Here is an 18,640-nt window from a genome sequence, read left to right as displayed (position 1 = left end):
CTAGCCTCTTGATCTTTTGACAAGGGATAAGACTGAGTAAACCACTACAGGCCGGCCAGAATTTCCTAAAAGAGAAAAATCCAAGGTCATCACAAACCAAAAAACGGGAGCTCCCACCCTCGGCTGAGAAGGCACTGGCTCTAGTTTTGGGATCTTTAACATGCCTTGCATATTTAATTTATACAAATATTCACTTGATTTTAAAATGAATTATCTTTTAAGTTCCTCTCAAGAGGCCTTTCTTGAACTACTCCTTCCCTCCTTTCACTCTGTAGGTGGAAACTGCATTACTTCCCACAATGATTAATAAGCACAGTTTGTTTGCAAACTGTGTTGTTATAAAAATCAAATGAAATGCTATACGTACGTGTATATTTTTAAATGTGAAGTACCAAACAAGTGATTTAATTGCCCTAATACTTCCTTATAGCTCTTTAGGTATCCTGTCTCATTAATCGTTTCAGGATATATCCTTGTCTCTCCCAGAAGATTAGCAGTGAGGATAATGAGCATATCTTTTTCTTTGTCTTCTCTCTAGTCTCTAACATAAGAAAGATGCTTCATTAATTGTTGCAGAAATGACTTAATAGTTTGATCAATGAAGCCCATACATGATGGTCCTATCATTAATAATAAATATTATGGGGATAGAGGTACGCCACTTTGCATCAACTGCTATGCACAGGAAGTGCAAGAGGCCAAAACAACTTGTGGATTACCTGATGTTGCCCACTTAGATTGGGGGTTCTGTCCTGTGGGGAAGACAGGAGTATACAGAGAAGAATATCCTATTATACCAATATTTGGAGATAAGCAAACATCACTCAAGTGATTTTTTTTTTCTTTGTGTAGGTTGGATCAACAATGGTATGGTAGGAATCCTGGATGGAGAGTGTAGAAATTTCTACAGAATCACACAGTGATTTTGGTAAGTTCTTTTGTCCAGTCTTCAGGTGGAATATAAAAATTACCACTGAATATGAAAAGTAAATTCATTGGTGCCTGGCTGCTAGCATACGACAGACAGAACTGATTGGGATTCTAGTTGAGTACCTTGGAAATTTTAACAAAAAGTTTACTCTTCAGAAATTAAAATGTCTCAGATTCCTCAGTATTTGTAGAAGATATATATTAGGATGTCAGTGCTGACAGGCTTTCTTTATTAGCTTTTCCAATGTGTAACTATAGTTTTAAAATGTGCCCTATTCTAAATCTTTGCTATTGCTCCTGTCACTTCTCTTGTGGAGCTTCCAGTGGCTTCTAACCTAACTCAGGGTAAAAACTGAAGTCCTTACAAGGTCCTCCAAGTTCTGGACCCCACCATGTCCCTAAAGTTACTTCCTCTACCTCATACATGCGAAGTTCCTCCGGCCACCTTGGTTCTTTGGTTCCCCTAAAACACATCAAGTAGGCTCTCCTACTAACTCAGGTCTCCTTATTCCCTTCCTGGGGAAGGGAATATTTCTTTCTAATATTTCTAATATTTCTAATATTTCCACATGGCCTGTACCCTTACTTCCTTTAGTTCTCTGGTCATATGTCATATTGTGAGTGCAGTTTTCCCTGACCACTTTATATAAGACAGTAACACCCTACCTGCCCCCATTTTCTCAACACACTTACATGGGACTCTCTGGTTTTCTTGCCTTGCTTTGTATTTCTCTGTGGCATGAGACATGCTATGGATTTGCGCTTATTTATGGAACAGAAGCTCTGCGAGGGGAGGGGCCTTCTTAGGTTTCACTGCTTAATTCCTAGGGTCTAGGGCTGGGATGATGTATATAAAGTCAGCAATAAATACTGAATGACTGCAGGAAATTGACCTGGTTATTCAAAGTCCACTTCTAATCCTATTTCTTTCAGGAAGTCTTCCTAGTGTGAGTGGAATGTGAATTACCATCCTCTTTAACTACATCCAGAAATTTTAATCTTCCCAGAAGCAGAACACTTTAGTCATATGGAAGATAAGGGCAAAAATACCCTATCTGCTAGTTCTATTTGGCAAGCAACAGATCTGTCATGTTTCTAAAATATTAACAGATGAGTCTTAGAGGGTCTATGTGATTTGTCCCAAGCCCCAGAACCATGCAGTGGCAAATCTAGAATGAAGATGAATTTTTGTGGATTCAGTGTCTCTTGCTCTGCTTAGTGTCAATAAATTCTGTCAAGGCTCCAACAACAAATATAATCAGACTGGTTTTTGCCTTCAGTAACATTTTTCTGCTTTGTTAGACAGGTATCATTACCTGCCTGTTACACTGGAAGTTGAGGGGGTATATCACTGGATAATGATCAAAGGACATGAATTCCAATCCAGGAAGGGTTCTTTTTCTTTGAACTTGGGCAAGTGACCACTTGTTCCGTTGTCCATTTTCTCATCAAGAAAATAATAATAACATCTGCTCAGTTGAGTACAGAGGGTTGTGGCAAGGGTCTAGTGATAGTTTAAAAGTGTTTTTAAAATGATAAAGTGACCGTTGATCTACATCTATAATTATTATTAAGATTTTAGAATTCTGATTTTTTGGCAGCGTCTTCATTTTAGCTTCTTGACTATGTGAGTTCTTGCGATGGCCCATCAAATCTGAGGGACAGGAAAATAAACTCCGTGCCACGTTGCGGCTTGAGATATGGTAAACAGGGATGAGCCTGCACACTCAGGGAATTGTATTAGTTCATTCAGTCCCTGGTCTAGTAGTTTAGATGGCTAAATTTAAACTGTAGATGCCAGCAAAGTGGAATGGTAAGCTCTTATTTCGTTACTTCTGTTGTCAATTAATTGATCTTACTTCACTTCTTTATTTGTCTGCCACAGTATTTTAAAGGAAACTGTGATATAATGTTCTGAAAAAAAATAAGACAAAATATGCCTTCCTTTTCCTTTTTTTGCATTATTTAGCTAATGCATTAATTCAGCAGCAGAAGACCCTTCCCAGGCAAAATATAGAAAAAGAGCTTAATAAATTTCCATACTGAAAAGGGAGGAATTGAGTGAGAATCATGCACAGGGTAAAGTCATAGGGAGAATTTAGGTAGGCAGAAGCAGTGAAGGAACCCATCTCTGGAAATTGGTGCTCTGGCTTTCCTTTTACGAACATTTTATTTATATTTTTTCTGTTTAAAATATTTCTGGAGCTGACACAAAGTTCTTGATGAATATATAAATAACTACAGTATCCAAAGACTTGCTTTTGCTTATTAAGAAATGTTAAATTTTCTTTGTTTTCTACTTTTTAAAAAATTCAGATAATCAAGGTTTAGAGGTTTATTAGACCAGGAACATTTTAGGGACAGAGAAAATGTTTTAAGTACACTGAGAAGTGGTACAGTGCTACCATGTGATTATTGGTGACTGGATAGCCTACAAACAAAGCTTTGTGGTAGAAAATTCTTAAGAAGTTCTAATTTATGAAAGTATCAATGGTTTTTTAAATTTTATTTACAAAGAAAACTTGATTTGTGATGTGTACTATAAAAAAAATTACCACCATGACCCAACAACATGAACACAATGAGAAAAACTTACCACTACACCAGACAAACCCACAAAATTATTAGGGTCATAGATCAAAATTCTGGAAGAGTTTCAGATCCACTCTTTTCTCCCTTTATTTTATTATTTTACTTTTAATTAAGTAAGAAGGCTTATAATTAGAATGAGAGAATGGGATGATGGAAAATACGTAGTATTAACATTTAAGACACAGTGACCTGTAGGCTGATAACTTTTCTTTCTTTTTTTTTTTTTTTTCCAATTTGGTTCTTGGAAATAACATTATGATACTGCATATATTGATCTACTACAGTTTGATGCTCTCTGAGGAAGAAGTGAAGTATTAATTGGAGGTCTTTGTTATGAGTCATTCTTTGTTGAAGATATCATTATGGTAGTTAATGAGAGTTAACAATTTCCTTTTTGAATAATGAACATTTTGGTGCAATTGTTTATTAGTGCTGCAACTGCACATAGTAAGTGAGGCAAATGATAATGGGACTATATCCTTGTTCTAGCTACAAACTTATTTTTTCTTCTTAAGAAGCAATAGTGGAAAACAATACATGATTAAGAAACAGAGAGTTTTGGATTGTCTTTGGAAGCTACTTAGCTTTGCAAACTTGAGAAAGTCCTTAAAGTCCTTTGAGCCACAAATCAATAAAATAGAGGGAATAATATCTGCCTACCTGACAGGATTTTTCTAAGAATTAATGAATGAAATATATAAAATGGTTATTATTAGGACTGTAGTAATCAATAAATGCTACTTCTTTTTCTCCCCTTCCTCATGTTAGAACTTCCTTCATTGGTTTTAGCTAAAGTTCAGGGTAAAGATGATAGGCTAGTGGCCATCAATAGTATGATTTTGGAAAAATTTATACATTTTTATATAAGAGGACTAGAAATGTACATTTTTAGATTTAATCTAAAAAGCAGATCAATACTTTACCGTTTCAATTTAATCTTAGTTTCCAAAGGAGCTCTGAACTTTAATACAGGTTAAACAGAAGTAAAACATTTGAAAATTTATGAACATGCCTGTGTGGCACAATCTCTTCACTTTGAAAATCTTTTTCTCTCTCCCTCCTTCTTGACAAATCTTACTCATACCCAGTGTTACATCTTTTAGGAAGTCTTTCCTAACTCCCTGCTCACTGCTGACCCCTCCTTTGTATGTCTGTACTATGCTACTAGACCTTTTCAAGATGCCCAAGATAAACTGCTGGGCTGTAAAAGCTATCTTTTTGAATTGCCTGTACTAACTGTGCAGCTACTTGAGGGCAGAAAGAACTTACTTACTCATTTTTTCTCATCTTCTGTAGGATCTAACACTAAATTGCACTGAATACTAAAGATTCTTTGAAAAGTGCACAAATCCTCTCCATATTTAAAAAAATTTTTTCCCTAGCAGCACTAGGAATTCCTAATTCTGTTAGTGCTTTGCCATGAAAAATGAATTATGTAAGAAGTTTGCAGTGGTCAAATATGAGAAATAGCCAATGGAGTTCTTGTAGAGGTAGAGGGTATAGTCTTATCTCAAAAATGAATCTATGTGACCTAGACCAGTGGCTCTCAAACAAATCTTCACTTGGGTTCTACACATGATAAATTCATTCTACAACTTAAATAGAAATAATGAGGTTTTCTGAACTGGTTCACTACTTAAAGTCACATTCAATTGCCTAAATTTTTTTCTATGATATTTTAAAAACTTTCGTTAACTCATTGCATATCTGCTAGGAGGAATGAATGAATGGGCAAGTTATTAATGGCCACTAGGAGACAAACATTCATAAAGGAATTATACTATACTCATCAGGATTCTTGGTTGTAAGAATGAAACCAGATGGCAGTCTTTAAAGAAAGTGACATAGGAAGCTCCTGAACTCTCCTTCCCCATGGACACACTAAATTTACAGTTATACATGGAGCATTTTCCTCTAAAGAAATCCAGAAATCAGCTGAGTGATGTCTATACATTGGGCGAACAAAAAAACACTTACATTGAAATGGATAGGAAGGGCTGAGATGCACTTTTGCCATAAACTCCACCCCTAGCACAGCATCACACAGTCAGGAGGGAACCCCCAGCTTCAGCTTCTTCCAGGGGAGTAAAGGATTTGGACTCAGCATATAACATCCCAACTTTTAAGACTTCCACCTGAGGGAAGGGCCCCCTAACGGCTTGTGACAACAAGAGAGCCAACAGGACTTGTGACAACAAAATGCACAGTAAACAGAGAAGCTGTTATTAATGGACATCTCTCACTGTAGCTATTACTCCAGGGTTCAGGGCAGAGGGAGCAGACAGAAAATATCCATCACCTAGTTACTCCCTGGAAGGGGTCTAACTACATACAATAAATACATAAAATAAAAAATGCAAGAGAAAACATTAAAACTGATACCACACAAACACAGAGGACCATAAGAGTCTACTATGAACAGTTACATGCCAACAAACTGAAAAACCTAGAAGAATTAAATAAATTCCTAGGAACATACAACCCAGGCTGAATCATGAAGAAATAGAAAATCTGAGCAAACCCATTATTAGTAAGGAGATTGAATCCATAATCAGAAACCTCCCAACAAATAAAAGTCCATGACCAGATGGCTTCACTGGTGAATTCTACCAAACATTAAAAAAGAGTTAATACCATTATTCTTAATTTCTTCCCAAAAAACAGAAGAGGGAACACTTCCAAACTCATTTTATAAAGAATTACCTCAATAGCAAAATCAGACAAGGACACACAAGAAAAAAATTGCAAGCCAATATTCCTGCCTGATGAACAGAGATGCAGAAATCTTGAAGATATTAGCAAACCAAACCCAATAGTAAATTAAAAGGATTCCACATCATTAGATCAAGTGGAATTTATTCCAAGGATGCAAGGATGCTTCAACATCTATAAATTAATGTGTTATACCACATTAACAAAAGAAAGGATAAAAATCACTTGACTATAAGACCTACTACCATAAAACTTCTAGAAAAAAACATAGGGAGTAAACTCCTTGGCCTCAGTCATGGTATGAGGTTTTTTATTAGACACCAAAAACAAAGGCAGCAAAAGCAAAAATAAACAAGTGAAACTACATTGAATAAAAAGGTTTTTGCACAGCAAAGAAAACCATCAGCAAAATGAAAAGGGAACCCATGGAATGGGAGAACTTTGCCAACTGTCTGTGTCATAAAGGGTTAATATTTAACATATTATTAAGAGCTCACACAACTCAATGGCGACAGACAGACAATCCAATTAAAAATGGGCAATGTAATGAATAAATATTTTTACAAAGAAGATATTAAAATAGCTGGTACATGAAAAGATGTTCAGCGTCTGTAATCATGAGGGAGATGCAAATCAAAACCATAAGATGTAACCACATACCTGTTGGAATGACTGTCATTGAACAGACAAGAGGTAACAAGTGTCAGCAAGGATATGGAGAAAAGGTAATTCTTGTATGCTCTTGGTAGGAATGTAAACTGGTGTAGCTACTATGACAAACAATATGGAGGTTTCTCACAAAATATATATATATAAAAAAACACTACTGAATTACCCAGTCATCCCACTTCTAGGTATGTTTCCAAGGGAAATGAAAACGGGATATTGAAATTTCTACACTCCAACGTTCATTACAGCATTATTTACAATACCCAGGATATGTAAACAACCAAATTATCAACTGATGAAGGGATAAATAAGATGTATATGCTACTCAGCCATGAGAAAGAAAGAAATCCTGCCATTTGTGACACGTAAATGATCTTACAAACATTATGCTAAATGAAGTAAGAGAGAGAAAGACAAATATTGTATGATATCACTTATATGCAAACTCTAAAAAAGCTGAGCTCATAGAAACAATTAGAATGGTTGTTTACAAGGGGCTAGGGAATTGGAGGAGATGTTGGTCAAATAATAGAAATTGTAGTTGCAAGATGAATAAGTTCTGGGGACCTAATGTACAGCATGGGGACTATAGTTAATAATAATATATTATATGCTTGAAAGTTGCTAAGAGAGTAGTTTTTAAATGTACTTACTACAAAAAAGTAATAGTAATTATGTGATGGGATGGAGATATTAGTCAACACATTGTACCCCTTACACTTAAAAAAGTTATGTCTTCATAGAGTCTGGAAATTTTCCTTCTGTTTCTATTTTTTGAAACAGCTTCAGGAGAATAGGTATAACTTCTTTGAATGTTTGGTAGAATTCTCCAGGGAATCTGTCAGGTCCTGGACTCTTGTTTTTTGGGAGGTTTTTGATCACTGCTTCAATCTCGTTACTAGATACTGGTCTATTCAGGTTGTCAATTTCTTCCTGATTCAGTTTTGGAAGTTTATAGGTTTCCAGGAACGCATCCGTTCATCTAGGTTGCTTAACTTAATTGGCATATAATTGTCGATAATAATTTCTGATGATTGTTTCTATTTCCTTCTTGTTAGTTTTGATCTCTTCCTTTTCCTTCATAATTTTATTAATTTAGGTCCTTTCTCTTTTCTTTTGGATTAGTTTGGCCAGTGGCTTATCGATCTTACTGATTTTTCAAAAAACCAGCTTCTAGTTTCGTTGATGTGTTCCACTATATCTCTAGTTTCTATCTCGTTGATCTCTGCTCTAATCTTATTATTTTCCTTCTTGTGTGTGGGGTTGGCTTAATTTGTTGTTGATTCTCAAGTTCTTTAAGGTGTAAAGAGAGCTGGTATATTCTGGATTTTTCAGGTTTTTTGAGGGAGGCTTGGATGGTTATGTATTTCCTCCTTAGGACCGCCTTTGTTGCAGCCCATAGGTTTTGGACCAAAGTGTCTTCATTACCCTGATCCCAAAACCAGGCAAAGACTCCACCAAAAAGGAGAATTTCAAACCAATATCCCTGATGAATATGAATGCTAAGATTCTGAACAAGATCCTAGCTAATAGGATTCAATAGTACATTAAAAAGATTATCCACCATGACCAGGTGGGATCTATCCCTGAGATACAAGGGTGGTTCAACATTCGCAAATCAATCAATGTGATAGAACAAATCAATAAGAGAAGAGAGAAGAACCACATGGTTCTCTCAATTGATGCAGAAAAAGCATTTGACAAGATACAGCATCCGTTCCTGATTAAAACAATTCAAAGTATAGAGGATAGAGTTGAGATTCCTCGACTTCATAAAATCTATCTATGAAAAACCCACAGCGAATATCATCCTCAATGGGGAAAAGCTGACAGCTTTCCCTTTGAGATTAGGAACATGACAAGGATGTCCACTCTCGCCACTCTTGTTCAACGTGGTACTAAGAAATCCTAGCAACAGCAATCAGAAAAAAGAAAGAAACAAATGTATTCAAATTGGCAATGAAGAAGTCAAACTCTTTTCACAGATGACATGATACTTTATATGGAAAACCCAAAAGACTCCACCCTTAAACTACTTAAACTCATACAGCAATTCAGTAATGTTGCAGGATACAAAATCAATGTACAGAAATCAGTTGCTTTCTTACACAATAACAATGAAAATATAGACAGGGAAATTAGAGAATCAGTTCCATTTACCATAGCACCAAGAACCATAAGATAACTGGGAATAAACGTAACTAAAGAGGTAAAGGATCTGTACTTGAGGAACTACAGAACACTTATGAAAGAAATTGAAGAAGACACAAAACGATGGAAGACCATTCCATGCTCATGGATCAGAAGAATAAATATTGTTAAAATATCTATACTGCCTAGAGCAATCAATACTTTCAGTGCCATCTCGATCAAAATTCCCCTGGCATTTTTCAAAGAGCTGGAATAAACAATCCTAAAATTTGTATGGACCCAGAAGAGACCCCAAATTGCTAAGGAAATGTTGAAAAAGAAAAACAAAACTGGGGGGCATCACGTTGCCTGATTTCAAACTTTACTACAAAGCTGAGATCATCAAGACAGCATGGTACTGGCACAAAAATAGAAACATAGACCAGTGGAACAGAGTAGAGAGCCTGGATATGGATCCTCAACTCTATGGTCAAATAATCTTGGACAAAAGAGGAAAAAATATACAGTGGGGGAAAAAAAAAACCATTCTCTTGGGAAAATTGGATAGTTACATGTAGAAGAATGAAACTAAACCATTCTCTTACACCATACAAAGATAAACTCGAAATGGATAAAAGAGCTCAATGTGAGGCAGGAATCTGTCAAAATCCTAGAGAAGTACATAGACCGTAATCTCTTTGACATCAGCCACAGCAACTTCTTTCAAGAGATGTCTCCAAAGGCAAAGGAAATAAAAGCGAAAATGAACTTTTGGGACTTAATCAAGATCACAAGCTTCTGCACAGCAAAGGAAGCAGTCAACAAAACAGACAGCCCATGGAATGAGAGAAGGCATTCACAAATGACAGTACAGACAAAGGGCTGATATCCAAGATCTTTAAAGAACTCCTTAAACTCAAAACACACAAAACAGATAATCATGTCAAAAAATGGGCAGAAGAGATGAACAGACACTTCTCCAAAGAAGACATACAGATGGCTAATAGACACATGAAAAAATGTTCATCACCATTAGCCATAAGGGAGATTCAAATCAAAACCACATTGAGATACCTATCACCTTACACCAGTTAGAATGGCCAAAATCAACAAGACAGTAAACAACAAGTGCTGGATGTAGAGAAAGGGGAACTCTCTAACACTGTTGGTGGGAATGCAAGTTGGTGCAGCCACTTTGGAGAACAGTGTGGAGATTCCTTAAGAAATAAAAAAAAAAAAAAAAAAAAAAAAAAAAAAAAAAAAAAAAAAAAATTAAAAATAGAGCTTCCCTATGACCCTGCAATTGCACTACTGGGTATTTACCCCAAAGATACAGATGTAGTGAAAAGAAGGGCCATCTGTACCCCAATGTTTATAGCAGCAATGGCCACGGTCGCCAAACCGTGGAAAGAACCAAGATGCCCTTCAACGGATGAATGGATAAGGAAGATGTGGTCCATATACACTATGGAGTATTATGCTTCCATCAGAAAGGATGAATACCCAACTTTTGTATCAACATTGATGGGACTGGAAGAGATTATGCTGAGTGAAATAAGTCAAGCAGAGAGAGTCAATTATCATATGGTTTCACTTATTTGTGGAGCATAACAAATAGCATGGAGGGCAAGGGGAGTTAGAGAAGAGAAGGGAGTTGAGGGAAATTGGAAGGGGAGGTGAATCATGAGAGACTATGGACTCTGAAAAACAATCTGAGGGGTTTGAAGGGGGGGGTGGGAGGTTGGGGGAACCAGGTGGTGGTTATTGGTGAGGGCACGGATTGCATGGAGCACTGGGTGTGGTGCAAAAACAATGAATACTGTTATGCTGAAAATAAATTTAAAAAATTAAAAAAAAATGGGCAAAAGACATGAACAGACATTTCCCCAAAGCAGATACATAAATGGCTAACAGACACATGAAAAAATGTTCATCATCACTAGTCATCAGGGAGATTCAAATCAAAACCAGTTAGAATGGGCAAAATTAACAAGACAGCAAGTGTAGGAGAGGAAGTGGAGAAAGGGGAGCGTTCTTACACTGTTGGTGAGAATGCAAGTTGGTGCAGCCACTTTGGAAAACAGTGTGGAGAGTCCTTAAAAAATTAAAAATAGAGCTTCCCTGTGACCCTACAATTGCACTACTGGGTATATACCTCAATGATACTGAGGTACTGAAAAGAAGGGCCATCTGTATCCCAATATTCATAGTGGCAATGGGCACAGTTGCCAAACTGTGGAAAAAACCAAGATGCCCTTTAATGGACAAATGGATGAAGAAGATACGGTCCACAAATACAATGGAGTATTATGCCTCCATCAGGATGAATACCCATCTTTTGTATCAACATGGATGGGACTGGAAGAGACAATGTTGAGTGAAATAAATCAAACAGAGAGTGCCAAGTATCATATGGTTTCACTTACTTGTGGAGCATAAGGAATAACATGGAGGACATTGGGAGATGGAGAGGAGAAAGGAGTTGAGGGAAATTGGAGGGGGAGATGAACCATGAAAGACTGTGGACTCTGAGAAACAAACTGAGGGTTTTGGAGGGGAGGGGAGTGGAAGGTTGGGTGAACCTGGTGGTGGGTATTATGGAGGGCACATATTGCATGGAGGACTGGGTGTGGTGCATAAACAATGAATGCTGGAACATGGAAAAGAAATAAAATAAAATGGAAAAAAATTATCCAAAAAAAGTTATATGTCGATTTTATCTTAGTAGAGCTGGAATAAAATTTTAAAAAATTAAAAAATAAAAGCATATTAATGGCCATAGAATATCTAATCATCTTTGGTTCAGGTTAGTATGTGTATGAACATAATTTTGTATTGGAGATACTATTTTGGAAATGTAATATGTAATCAACTCTGTGCTAGTGAAATTGTTTATAATTTTTTTAATGGAATTAAGTTTTTAAATACTCCGAAATGTTACTGAGTACTCTAACTTCTGGGGACTCAGCCACCTTATCAAATTCTAATTTATCCGAGACAGTGGGATAAATCCTTTTCACCATCATAGTTTTGGAATGAACTAGATACAAATGAGGGCTTATACTACCTCAGGTATAATGCTAGAGGTTGGGAGAAAAAATGTGAAGGATGACTATGTAATCTTTCCTGGAGACATCATATAGAGTGACTAACAACAGTATGGACACTCATTGAACATTTAAAATAAGAGGGAGGTGAGAATGGTGACCTGGCGTTGAGTTCTTTAGCCTTCCTCCTCAGTGCCTGCTCCTCAGGATGCAACCTCACATCCTTAATCTCTAGAAGCTGTGCTCGCTGCTCAGTATTAGGAGTGTTCCCTTAGGTTCCTAGGAAGGTTTACCAAACCCAACTCTGAGAAGGATCCCCCATAATCTCCTACATCATTTGATGACAGTTTAATCTTTTAAATTCTGCACAGAAAAGTCTCTATTTAAGAATATGATGGCCATAATGAGCAGAAATTTTTTTCTGAATCTATCAGAAACACTTTATCTATTTTGTCTCTCTAGTGTTCTGTTGAAGATGAGTAGTAGCACAAAGGTAGATGAAGTAGAAAAACATGTGTTTCCCATTCAACTGAGATTAGAAACCTTGAAAGACTAGGTTATTGTGGGATAACACCAGGTGTCCCAAAGGTCAGGAACATAGGCTGAACTTATTTTTAAACTACATGTTAGCTATAGTGTTAGAAAATGCTCAGAGTATTTTCCTCAATCTCTAGACACCTTTGCAAATGATATTCCTATAAATATACCACAATGTCCAAAAAGCCCGGAAACATCTAGAAGATAGCATATTTATTGTTCTTTTTTCTGGTTAGCAAGGTGGTAGAATTCACTTCTTTCATACTTCATGAGGAGTGATTACTTTTTTCTGCTTCGTAGATAGGATGGCTCTTCAAATGAATCATAAGGATTATTAAATAATAACAGCTATATGATAAGAATAATAAGCAGCAGCAGCAGAAAGCTCAGGGCCAAGTGGAAAATGAGGTCTTCTAGAGACTCCTGTTCTCCACCGTGTGACCTTAAAATGAGAATCATTTCTCAAGCTTCTAAGACACCAAAGCACAGATGCATGGTGCATAAACAAATAAGTAACCACATTAGTGGTGTCCTTTGGGGGTTTAAATCTTATTCCTATGACCCCAGGAAGCTGACCAGAAAGAAAAGGGAAGAAAGAAATACAGGATATTTATCTTTACATTTTGGAAATGCTTTTGATCAGTAGTGCTGGAACAAGTTTCTGTGCTTTTGTGGGAACTACAAATGTTCCAGGAGAGGAAGCAAGATCAAGAGCAGTTTGCTCTTTCAGGGACTTCAAAGCCCATTCATCTAAAGATGTGGCCATTACCATTTTGGCTTCCTCACTGTGCCTTGGATGGCCTGTACTTTTCAAGAGGAGAGCCTTGCTGGTTTGGGGCCAGCTCAAACATATTCCTTGGAGTGCAGTGTTCCAGAAAATCTGCCCTTCCTGGCCTGTGTTCTGTGATTATAGTCTCAACAAGGAGTGATCCTTGGACCTACTGGATGAGTCAGATGCAGAGGTGAGTGGGACAGAGAGGTTGGACTACTCATTTTCTGCCTCTGGTGTGGAGAATTGTAAACATAAGAACAAGGCTGCACCATCCCCACCAGGCTCCAGGTCTCTGATCTCAGCAGTCTGCCTCCTTGCTGACACCAAGAGATGAGTGTACCTCACCTCAAGACCTTCCACCTCCCCCCAAAAAAAAGAAAAAAGAAAAAAAACAAGCAACCAACCAAATGAGCAAGAACAACAAAAACTGTCATTGTTGTGTGTCCTATTATCAGTCCTATTAGGACCACAAGTCCAGCATAAGAGTTGACCCCTTTGCTTGCAAGTAAAACCCTGGGAGATATGTCCAGTGAGCTGGAAATTTCTTCTGGGCTTACCTTAAGATACATAATAATTTTCTAATTCAAAATGAAAACTTAGAACACAGAGACTAGGGCAAGACCCTAATACTGCAGGCCCTGATCATCCTGCTTCTATACTTGAGTGGCTCTAGGAAGCAGGGACTGCATTGCTCCTGTTCACTGCTGTGTCCCCAGGTCCCAGCATGAAGTCTAATCACATCTGTGGAATGAATGACTACCACGTGACGTATTTCATTATGTGATCTTGGATATATTTCCTATTGTGCCAAGTTCTCAGTTTTTCCCTTAAACATTCTAGCCCACCCACCCCAGTGAATCACACAGAGGAATGCTATGAGTGTTGTTTCCAAGAGAATGCCTCCTCAACAGTGGATGTGTCTTGGAGCACCCCTGGCAGTATGTTCAGTAAGTGGGAGCTCTTCCTTTTTTCTTTTGAATTGGGTATACTCCGGTTTCCACATCATTCTGACAGTTGAGTTCACTTTTATGTGGTTCAGTAAGTGAAGATAATAATACTGACATTCTGAATTTCCACCTCTGTCAATTGAGAGGTAGGGGCAAGTTCATCTTTGGGGAAGGCCTTTTGTCACTCAGTGATTTTATTCTCCTCCACTTTCTGGAATTGGTCTCCGAATAAAAAGAGATTGCACTGTACTGTGAACACACAGCAGAGAGTGATATTGCTTGGCTGTGGATGTTTAATATCCCTCTCTACTTCATCTCTTTCTAACTCACTTGGTAGTTTAAGCTTTCCTTTTACATGACTAGCACATGGAATTCATTCAAAGTCAATTATGAAGAGTCAAATGTCAACGAACAATTCGCATTTAAATATTTCTTTCAGAATTCTGGATGATATGGCCCTTTCAGATGGAAATCACTTTACTAACAACAAAAAAGAGCTTTGAAAAAAATTTTTTAATATCCTAAGGTTTAGATTCTAAGGCTCAGCTAACAAAGTGTGGGTGTTTTATGAACCATCTCAGCTCCAACTAATTGGAGAAGTGGCCCGGGAGCATTAAAGGAATCATAAGAAAGAGCCCAGAAAGAAACATATTTCAAACTTAACTGTTGACTGTCTTGCCTTCCTTCAGTCAACATACCATTAAGTTCTAATATATGTCAGAAATGATGTTGGGTATTTGGCCTTAAAGACCTCAACATCCCAGGGTCCTTGGTGAAAGCAGCCTCAGACCCGGTGACTGGATTTCAGTCTTTGTTCCTGCCACTAACCAGATGATGACCTTGGGCAAATCACTGTGAGTTTTGGGGCTTCATCTGTAAAACAGAGATGGATAACAGAGCCAGAGCTATTGCTGTTAGGTTTTAAATTGATCTCAAATACAATGATAGGACAGTGTTTAAGTAAAGGACAGTGTTTGAGTAAATGCAAGCCATTCTAGAAGTCATATACTTTGTTGAAATTCACTTGTTAGTGAACACAGTATATACATTAAATTTTTATAAAAAGAATATTATAAATATATTGATTGTTTTTCTCATTCCTTATTCCTTCAGTAAACATTTATATAATGCCCACTCTATACCAGATGCTGTGTATTTGAGATCAGAGATGAAACATACATTCTCTGCCTTAAAAAAGCTCACAATGTAGTAGTGGAGACCGAGAAGGAAATATGAGTTTGGGTGTCAAGTGATATTCGTAACCAACAAATACTTACTGAGCACCCATTATGCTTGAGCTCTGTCAGTGAAAAAACTGATAACAGTTTCTGTTTTCATGGCGTTTATATTCAAGTATGAAGATCAAACAGTGGAGAATATACATGAAAATAAATGAGGTGGTATAAGAGAAAAGGGAAAAAAATCACTGTGTATAAAAGAAGTAGAGCAGCTTAGAGAGAAATAGGGATGTCTGTGGTGGGGTAGCGGCGGTGAATTACAACTTCCAGAAGGATTGCCTGGTGGGTCTCTGAAAAGCTAACATTAAAGTAAAGGCCCGAAGGACGTAAGGGAACTGACTAGCCATAGAGATATCTGGGGATTGGGCATTACAGATGGCTAGAGCTGCCAGTGGAAAGAGCCCTGACTTTGGAAACAAGGATGGCTGGAGTGAAGGGAGGCAGGGGGAATGAAAGGTCATGACAGGAGAGCAAGAAGGACAGGGAAGAAGTGGATCCGGGAAGACATCTGTAGGGCATTGCAAAGACTTTTTGACTTTTAGTTTTGGGTGAAATGGGGAACTCTCTAAGGGTTTGTGAGTAGAGAGGTGACTTGCTCTGATTTAAGTTTTAAAAGGGCATCCTGGCTGCTGTGGAGAGAATGGATTGTGGAGGCTGGGATGGAGAGGGGCCAGAGTGAATCAGTTAGGAGGCTGTTGTAGAACTGTAGCCTAGAGATGGCTTGGTGGCTAGGACCAGGGTGGTAGCAATGGAGACCGAGTGAGTGAAGGTACTAGTTAGGGTAGATGGGGACGGGAGAGAGGTTCTAGGTGAAGGAAACACACATACACATTACATGTACATCTCATGTACAGAAGATACAAGGACAAAAGTAAAGGTATGATGTACTTGGGGAACTGCAAGTAGTGTTATGGAAGGAAGGGTGAATATAGGGTGCATAGCAAGAGGTAGATAGTGGTTAGAACCTATGACGGGAGAGCTCACTCTTCTGAAGAATGTTTTACAAACTATAGTTCTGCAAAAATCTCTTTTTGTAAAAGGAATATCAAACTGGGTTAACTCCAAGGATACTCATGTTGGCCAGTGCTGGAACTAGCTAGTAGGAACGTACTGAGGAACCAGAGTATTTTAATTTATGTAGTTAAAAGTCTCAGGAGGCTTAGCTTTTCCATCCTGTAATGAGTAGAGCCCTTAGGAGGTTGGGTGCAACTGTCCTTTGTCAGAACAATCTTGGAGTAAATGCGCTAAGTACAAGCAGATGTCTGGAAGAGGACTTTTTTAACCCATTTGAGCAAAGATTGTTTGCTGTTTACTATTGTACTTAGTCCATTGGGTCAATATTCAAATTAGAAAAACAGAGATACTATTTCAGAAAAAAAATGTAAAACAAAACCTACTTTTCAAGAGATAACTAGGTTAACCTTATTTTTAAAATATACATATTTAGCTCCTTTAGCATCTCAATGTCCTCTCATAGTAAGGTACTTTCTGGTCCAATTCCCACATTACTAAGCATTGTGGCAGTGGGGGCTGGTCTAAGTTCCCTGTCTTCTCTGTAGTTTCCACCTGGTTTTCACCCTTTTGTCTTCAGAGGTGGAGAATTATTGGTAATGTTGAACAAAGTGAAAAGGCTAAAATAGCACTTTGTGGTCAAGTTTACAAAGCTGAACCAAATTGTAGAATCAAAGCCAGTAATTGAACAAGACAGACAAAAAGAAGATACTTTTGTTTCATTTATCCAAATAATGGCCTTATTCCTTCACTTTTCTTTGCCATTTAAGACTCAGTCTGGGAAATGAAGGAAAATATTTGGTTATATAAAATACCTTGCAAGGGCTCTCTGAAATCTAAGAACTCCCTCTATAGTAGCTGCTGATGAGCAGATAGATTTGTATATTTGCATACTGAGGAGTGAGGGATGGACTAGAATAATAAGGTTAATGAATATATGTAGGGAATAAAGATCAATAATAAACTCGAGGGTAGTGAGAAGTGGGTAGGGAGGCTGCTTATCTTATTTATCTGTAAGACTTAAGTGCATTGTAGATGGTATTTACAGATACCTGTGAAATTCATTTATATTTAGAGCAAAGATACTATTTTTTACTAATTCTGTGGTCCATTCTTATTTTTTGGATATGTCAGTGGAAACTGATCTGGGATTTTGAGATAAATGGTGATTTGATATTATATATAAAATATATATTTGTTATTTCTATATGGAATGCACTTGTGGGAATACAGGGCATAGAAAGAGTTTAATCTTTGCCACTTATAAACAGTCATTCCAATGGTAAGAGACATCTCTAGTAGATGAATAGGAGAAAATATTGACATAACTGATTTCTACTACTTTTGGCTCCCTCTAGGTAGAATGAGGAAAAGATGTGCAAAACGCAGGCAGATAAATTTGTTCTTATTTTCAAGGCTGGTTTAGGAATTAGAATTTTGGAGTAGGAACCAATGGGCATAAGTCCTACCAGTGATTTTTTTTAGGTCATATGACTGCCAAGTGATCCTATAGAGGAGATGTGAGAACTGCCACTTACTCCAATAACAGGATGATTTGAACATGCAAATTTTCATGTTTTGGGGGAGAAACCAATTGAAACAGACTATGTAGATTTGAATGATGCCCTAATGGCATGGGAGATGATTATTAGCAATTTAGGCAAATGAAAGCATTTTATCATTGTAATATTTTCTGGCATCAAGTTTTTTTGTGCTCTATAATATTACTTACCATTAATGATTTGGGGGTAAAGCTAAAGTCCTCCGAACCAGCACTTTAATGTATCACATGTGCCTTCTTAGAGAATGCAAACCTAAAAATGTTGTGCTTTTTATGCTACTAATGCACTGAAATGCAATGCTATCTTTAGAAATGCTTTACCATATTTAGAATCAAATGAAGAGAAAACAAAAGCCACTTCAAATACACCTTTGCCTATTCACTATTCTATTGGAATGACTTCCATCAGCCTTTAATTTGTTTATACTCAGGCCCCCAGAAAAAGTTTCATTTCATCACATCATTTGAGAAAATCTACAATTCTTAATGTTGAC

General features: G+C 37.3%; 1 protein-coding gene across 2 annotated transcripts in view; it reads right to left on the bottom strand.

Annotated features, from left to right (window-relative positions):
- Window positions 1–18,640, bottom strand: part of GRM3 (glutamate metabotropic receptor 3) — a 222,522-nt gene that overhangs the window by 57,417 nt on the left and 146,465 nt on the right. The window lies entirely within an intron of this gene.

This window comes from Mustela lutreola, chromosome 4, assembly GCF_030435805.1.
Source record: "Mustela lutreola isolate mMusLut2 chromosome 4, mMusLut2.pri, whole genome shotgun sequence".
In the NCBI taxonomy this organism is placed as follows: Eukaryota; Metazoa; Chordata; class Mammalia; order Carnivora; family Mustelidae; genus Mustela; species Mustela lutreola.
This window is presented reverse-complemented; position numbering and strand designations above follow the sequence as displayed.